Consider the following 8,342-nt stretch of genomic DNA (forward strand, 5'->3'; position numbering starts at 1 on the left):
AGTACCAAAAAAGTTCTTCTGTTAGAGCCAAAAATTGCAAATGTGGGCTCATTTGTCCACAGAACCTTCTTCTCGTCATTCACTGTTCAATTCATGTGTGTTTTTGCCTTGTACCTGATTTGTTGCATAGAAACAAAAGGAACATTCATGTGTTTCAAAAATGATAAAAGACAAGGTGTTTTCAAACTCTTGACAGGCACTGTAGTCTAAAGGTTTTATTATAGAAGACAAAATTAATAATAAAACAATTATAATAAAATGACCCTACATTCTCTATGAATGACTTTATATACTGTTGCTTTTTAAGCGGTAAAGACGGTCATCTTTGGGTCTCTGGGCCATTCTCTTTCTGGTTTCAAAAGTAAATCCCCATGACATTTTAAAAACTACTTTAACCAAAATTATGCAGTAGGTTACTTCTATCCGCAAGATCTTTTCTAGCTGTTGGTACTCATTGATCTCCATTGATGAAGTTCAAGTAATCTGTGTGTCTTCTTTGACTAATGACATTAATATAAAATCCAACCTGCATCTTGGGAGATTTAATTTAAGTTGCAATTATGTTTTGAAGTAGCTCATATCATTTATCAAGGAGTCAACTTAGTAAATTCTAGGATCTGTTTATCTGCCTTAAAAACCTGGTCTAGGACTAGGTTTAACCTCTGTCAAGGAAACCACCCAACTCTTAAAAATGTTTATTTTTTACATTTATTCCCCATTTGCTCTTACAATAACCTCCACCCTTCTGGGACGACATGCCACTAGATTTTGGAGTGTGCTTGTGGAGATTTGTGCTCATTCAGCCACAAGGGCATTAGAAAAGTCATGTACTGATGTAGGTGAGGAGGCCTGGGGTGCAGTCAGCATTCCAATTCATTCCAAAAGTGTTCAATAGGGTTGAGGTCAGAGCTCTATAGCAGGCCACTTAAGATCTTCCACGACAACCACAGCAATGTAAAGTATATCCTTATAAAGCTGCATCCAAAGACCTTGTGCCTCCAATTTTGTGTTAACAGTTTGTCTAACCACTGATAAAGTAAAGGATCCTGTAATGTAACAGATAACAGTCATATATAATTGTGTGCCTTTGTGGGAATAGTTTGTGGAGAGACCACATATTGCTAGAAAAGTCATGTGACCTATTACTTTTGTTCATATAGTATATTTGTTTATATGTATTGTTAAATTCTGTAAATAGATCTAATGATGGTAGAAGGACCTGATGGCTGTACACACTTCATTATCCTTAATGGCTTAAAAACTCAAATTCATGGTGAAATAACTTTTATCAATTAACGCATATCCTTGTCGACACTTGAATAAAAAAGTAAAATTCCCAGTCACTCTACATGCATCAAACTAAGTTCCAAATTGGTTTTGCACTCATGTCCCAGAATATTAGCTTGTTTCGAGGTGTATCTTGTACAACTTGAACAAGCGACAAATAAACAACAATTCACCAATAAAAGGCAATACCTTTCAACACAAAACATCTGAGAAAGAAAATCTCTGCTTCAGTTTTTACCAAATTCTTCAGGATGCAGCGGAAAACCCCAAACAGGTTGGGCTAAAAATAGATAACTCCCCCCAGCCCCCGCCCCCGCCAACCTCTCCAGATGCATTTGCCAATCTTCTTAAGCAGTAAAATAGTAGATCTGACATCCCAGAACCCAGCAAATGCTTTGGAGTTAAACAGCAACTGAAGGCTGAGAACGGGGATGCAGTGAACCATGCTCATTTTCACTGTGAACTTTGACCCAGACTACTGCTAGAGATTTCAATGCTATAATGACAGCACAATAGAGGCCATGTTGATATATACGGTGATACACCTACATCTATAGTTACTGTATTCAATGAAGTAGAGAAAAATTGGCTTCGAATTGGCTTTAGCAATTCAAAATGATAATTTTCTTATTAAAACTTGTCAAGCTAATTATTTGTCTTATCTTTCTGCTATTGCACTTTGTACCTAGGACAATCACAAATTTTTCATAATGATCAATGACTGGTCATTTAGAAACAATGATGATGGGTGACTAGTCACTGGAAAACATTGTTGATCAGTGAGTGCTTGTTTGAAACAATTGTGGTCAGTGAAAAGTTAATAGGAACAATGATGAGTGACTATCTGTTGGGAAACTGGTAATAAGTAACTGGTGACTGGGAACAATAATGCTCAGTGACCAGTCATTTGTTAACAGTGGTGATCAGTGACAGGCCATTGGTCAACAGTTGTAATCAATGAACTGTCATTGAGAAACAACAGTGATAAGTGACTGGCTGTTGGGAAAAAATACTGATGAGTGACTAATTTTTTTTAGAAAAACTGATTATTAGTTATCTAAAATGAGACTAATGAAATTGAAACAATGGTAATCAGTGACTGGTCATTGGGAACAATAGTGATAAGTGACTGGTTGGTGGGAAAAGTAGTCATGAGTGACTGGTTGTTGGAAACAATAGTAATTAGTGGCTGGTTGTTGGGAACAATGGTGATGAGGTACTGGTTGATGGAAACAATAGTGGTACTATTATTACTAATAGTGTTAACAGTGGTACTGCCACCATCTTGGATCATAGGTTTTCGCACATTCCAGCATGTCAGGAAGCTAGGGTTAGAGCACAAGGTCAGCATCCCTGGAGAAGATAGGATTAAATGCCTTTGCTCAAGGGCCCAACAGTGGCAGCTTGGCAGTGCTGAGGCTTGAACCCATTACCTTATGATTAGTAATAAAGAGCATTAACCACTGCCCTTTCCTCCCAAAAACTATTGTTAATATAATCTATTGTACTGTGGTCAAGTACAAGCTCATTTCTTATAACATCCACTTAAAGCACTGCACCCCATTCAGAAAATAACAGCCTCTTTGTGTTGTGTTCCTTCTTGCCCCCAAGTAGCTGTGAAAAGTATTTTCATGTCATGCAGAAAAAAAGCTCTATGTCAGGCTTAGCAGTTCAAACCATGTCACAGTTTGGTTTAAATATGCAGAGACATGTTGAAAAGTGAAGGGAATATTGTGCGAGTATGGAATATGACAATGACAGCATGACTGCTGTCTCCTCCCAATGGGCTCAATCTGGTTGTGCTAGTGGGAAATGAGATGATACACCGCAGGTGACTGCTCCAGCCGTCTGTCCCTCACAGTGTGCAAGGAAAAACAGCTTTGCCCTAGCAGTTCAGAGATACCTTCAGTCGATGGAGGCCTATAAGATGCTAAGAAAGCGGGGAAAGTCAGTCAGTCAGTCATTAATACGTACAAGGAATTCGCAGCAAGGTCTAACACAGCTACAGTGTAGGCATTCCCAGTATACATTTCCTTTCAGAGGTTACACATACAGCAGGTAATAGTATCTTCGGCATTCACAAAATCCTATCATCACTCATCTCTTACACGCAAAAAAACCCCTGCATTAGATTACATATTAGTAAAATAGAGTTACTGCAAAAGGTCTATACAGATTAAAGCAGCTGGAAGTTCCAAGATTAAGATTTTATTACTTTTCCACCATGCTTTGTAAAGCATCATGGTAAATGGTGATAGCAAGCTTTCAAAGTTTAGTTAGCCGGCTAAAACACAATCAAATGTTGGAAAATAAGGCAATGTTTTATTTATAGGAGGGTGTGGTGCATTCCTTCCTACAGACCACTGTGTATCTCTGAGGCAGTCCTAATGATCTAGCCAGCTAAACGACTCACACTTGGTTGCTTTCAATGTGCCATCTATGTATGTTAATGTGATAGAATCTGAAAACTGAAACTGTGACAAACTGTGACTATGACTCACAGCTCCAGCATTCCTGGTTCAATCCTTTGCTTGAATTACTCTCTGTGTGAAATTTCTGTGCATTCTTCCTGTATCCTTGTGCCATCCAAACCAGGTTGTATTCCTGTTTCATACCATGGTGTTCCTGGGATACATTAAAGCTCCATTCTAAAGTTGACCAGAATGGAAAATTACTAAAATAATAATAATGATAATTGAACCATTAACTTACTATTTTTTTTTTGTGTGTGCGTTGCATACTATAGACCAGGGTTCCCCAAACTACGGCCCGCCCTCACATATGGAACGGCCCTCTGAACAATGCCAGAGACATATTTTGAAAATGTAATTTCGAATATATGTTTTAATTATATCAAATCTATATTTAATAAAAAAGGTTGGCTTTTAAAGAAAAAAATATCTTAGGTATTAATTAAATTCGAGGCACTAATAGTTTTAGTTTTAGTTATAAACTCCATACCAACAGTTTTTCCGGCTCCCGGTACACTGTCATTACGAGAATGACTTCTAAAGGCAAATCACTGACGCTACGTGCTGTTTGTTTTTATGTGTGAGACCGCGTGCTGCAGGAAAATGTATTCATATTTAGTGCCTTAATCACTTTTTCATGATTCAGTATTGTTTTTTCTTTTTGTTTTCATTTTGAAATAAAGTTCAGTACTGTTTTACATGGAGTTATCGGTAAATATGATTCAACCTAGCTATCAATATCAGTAAAATCGGTTGGCCGATAGTTATTAAAATAACCTAATTATTTGTTAGATTTACCCACCAACTATATGCATATGGATAAATATGTAAATGTTTTGATTTCACAAAAAAAAATTCATTATTATAGTAATAATGGTCTTTCAAGTAGCAATATTTTGTATCTTGAACAGCAATGCTTATTTGTCTGTACAGTGCATAACAAAATAATAAACCAATGTAGCATTAAGAGGCATCAGATTTACATTTAAAGTCATAAAATCTCCACAATAATACTGGCAGTCACTCCAGCCCGTGTCATTTTTCTGTTACAGACTGACCTGGCCTCCATTAAAGAAAGGAAAAAATACATCTGGCCCTCAAATGTCTAAAAAAATCTATAATTCTGACATTCTTCTGACAACCCAGAACATCTGCGGCTCTCTGTAGATGCACTCATGTAGCACATTAGCTTCTTTTTCCAGCTCATACTTTATAGCCATGATGCTGGTTCCAGTTTACTCCTCCACTCCCTATACTTCTACTCTCATGGCCTTTATTACTCTAAATGTGTGTCCAACTAGTGACATTTCACTGCAGCTCTCGGTTCCAATGGCAACCAAATTTGTCTTTGACCTCGATTTAAAATTTAATCCCAGATCAGAACAGCCATTGGCATATAGCTGAGATTACATCATGTTGACACTATAAGGCGAACGTGTACCAGTGTATCTGGACAGGATCAAATCACAGCCAAAGGTCATTTAAAAAATAAATATCTGACACTAGCGTTGCTTCTATTTTGCTTTCCCTAGTTATTCCCCATTTTCCCATTTAAGCATGTATCTTTCAATATAATTCATTACAATTTTTGTTGATAAACATGTACCTGTGCCAATAAAAAAAATTTTTTTATGAGATTTTCAAAGAAGCACTCCCATTGGATGTCCTGCTGTTTGCTCAGCTCGGGGTGTAAAAATAAAAAGCTATCCAGCTGAAGAACATCTTATCATTTCCTAACACCTGAGGTCACTGATGGATTTCTGCACCATCCAAGAATGCAACAGAGTCAAGCAGCCGAGACAACAATTGCGAAGTTTAAATACCCAGAAGTCTGCTTTATAAATAGAGAAATGCTCAAAGTTCAGCATTGTGCAAACATGATCACCACACAGGTTGCCTCAGACGACATTGTTTTTTTTGGCTAATTCATTCCATTAGTGCATAAAGATAATGCTTCTGTTTTCTACAGTTGCAGTTTACTTAATGAATGACTAATGTCGAGCAGTATAAAAAAACACATGAATATTGGAGATACTGAACAACAACAATTTGAGGTAAGTGTATGATCATTCAGGCACATGGTCCTTGATCCTCAGACCACAGCCTTGTTACATCATATCAATTCAGAAATCTATCACAATCACACTTTTAAAGTCTCCTTGTCTATTACTCTGACTATGATAAGGCTTTTGTGGAGGTGGTAGATTAGTGGTTTAGGCTTTGGGTTACTGATCCAAAGGTCAGGGTTTAAGCCCCAGCACAATCCTACTGCAACTTAGTGCATATGTGACGAATGATAATTCTTTTAAAAGATTGCGTTTTTCTCCACACTTTTTTTATTCCTGTTTCATGAATTCCTATCCTTCTGCCTAAGTCACATTCCAAAGTATTGCCAAGACCCTTCGGTTTGTGTATATTACATTAAGATTTTCTGAAACCCTGTATTCCATGACAGACCGCTTCGATTTATATATAAGATGTGTAGATTTGTGTAAATTGAATTACTTTTAACCATAGCTTTAACTCAGACAAAAAACATCCAAATGCCCTCAATTACAACTCATAATTGCTTGAATTAGTCAAGGCTCCATGGAGGGAAGTAGGAACATCATGAAGAGTTTCTTTAGATATAAATAGAGAAGTGTGTCTCTTATTGCCTAATGAATCAAACAGCAGGATACTTACTAATCTTTAAAAGAAAGAACTACAATTTCTGAATGTGCAAAGGCGGGGTGATGTCCAATTATAAAAGCAAAGTATTTACCATGAGCTGTGTTAGCATCAGGGAAATTTAAGAAAATGGAAACATTATTAATGTTATAGCTCAGTGTTGCTATTTGATGAGAGGAGTGTTAGGTTATTATGTTATCTTTCTGTTCTATCTAACAAAACAAAGACAAAGTCCTCTATACTGTATGAGGAGGAAACTGTGAGAGGAACCAGACTCAAAAGAGAACTCATCCTCATCTGGGTGACACCAGATAGCCATACTATTATAGTTCTGTCATTATTGAGGTTATTACCTGTTCACCGATGGAGACTTGAATACAAAACTGTTTGTGGTAATTACAGCTCTAAGCCATTGTAGCAGACTGTTTATATTCATTACAATCCAAATCCATCTTCATGGTTCTTGAGTAACCTCCTGAAGGTTTCTGCTGTTCAAAGGGATCGATCCTCAAAAACGTTTCTTTACCAATAGTTTGTACCCCAAACCTAGTAAAATATTGCTTAGTTCCTAGTATCCATTTTGGAAAATGTAGGAATTTTGGAAAAACTATTATTAATATATATAGAGGCTCCCCACTTTACCTACGAGTTACGTTCCCAAACGAACATTCATAGCATGAATTTGTTTGTAAGTTGTTACTGTGTTCGTTATTGACTGCCGTATTTTTCGGACTATAAGCCGCTAATTTTTTCCCACTTTTTGAACCCCTTTAACAACGAAGCGGCTTATTTATGAATTTTTCCTGGGTTTTCCTGGTTTCACAAACTTCAAGCCAAAAATCCGAACCCCATAACATTAGACCAATGAAATTTCCGAACGGAAACAAAAAAACGGACCTCACCTGTGTTCTGAGCTGCGCGGCATCAGGAGAAAAAAATTTTTTTTTTAACGAACAACGATGCCAAAAGATAAACTCCCGAGAGAAATAGTTGTGAAAGGAAGGAGGAAGACAGTGAACAATGATTTTTTTTGGTCGGCTACTGTTTAGATACAAGCCGTTGTAACGCATTGAGTCTGGGTGAAGGGAGAGCTCACTAACTCCAGTTGAAACAGAAATCATATAAGCACAGACAGGTTTTTATTTTTCTTGGCAACAGCGTTACGGGTTAGTCAAAGAAACTTAGAAATCAGCATCAGAAAATAATAAGGACATAATCCTCAGTCTTGCACACATGCAGTAATAGCAGAAAAATGCGGCAGCAGGCTATTCCCAAAATACCGCTATGCTCCTAAAGGAAGCGCAACATATTTCACCCGTTACACCGTGTAACAGACACTGTCTTTCGTTTAAGCCTGTGTAAAGTTCATTAGTTTCAATGTAGACATTGCGGCTTATAGATAGGTGCGGCTTATTTATGTTTAAAATAAAAATCTTTGTAAAATTCATTGGGTGCGGCTTATATATGGGTGCGCTTTATTGTCCGGAAATTACGGTATGCATATCGCATATCTCCTAATGATGTAAGAGCTATAAATACTATTAAATAAACAATAAAATATACTAAAACAAATCAAAATAATCGAAATACTTATACAATATTTTGTATTAAGTAATAAAAAAATAATAAAAATGTATAAAAAAAAAAGACTTAAAAATATTCATTCGCCCAAGTCTAATGCGCATCATGTAGATTTGTTACGGTCCACGACTAGCTCGCGACGGCTCTTCACCGTTTTGAATTTTTCCGACTCCAAACAAATTTCACTTTGAGGGCAGGTTTTTCTGTAAAAGTTCGTAAAGTTAATGTTCTTAAAGTGGGAAGCGTCTGTACTGGTATACTAAGCTAGAATAAACATTATGTAACTGAATACTAAAATGAAAATTTCTACAAGTAGTCAAAAATTCAAGACAA

Source organism: Silurus meridionalis, chromosome 16 (genome assembly GCF_014805685.1).
Source record: "Silurus meridionalis isolate SWU-2019-XX chromosome 16, ASM1480568v1, whole genome shotgun sequence".
Classification (NCBI taxonomy): Eukaryota; Metazoa; Chordata; class Actinopteri; order Siluriformes; family Siluridae; genus Silurus; species Silurus meridionalis.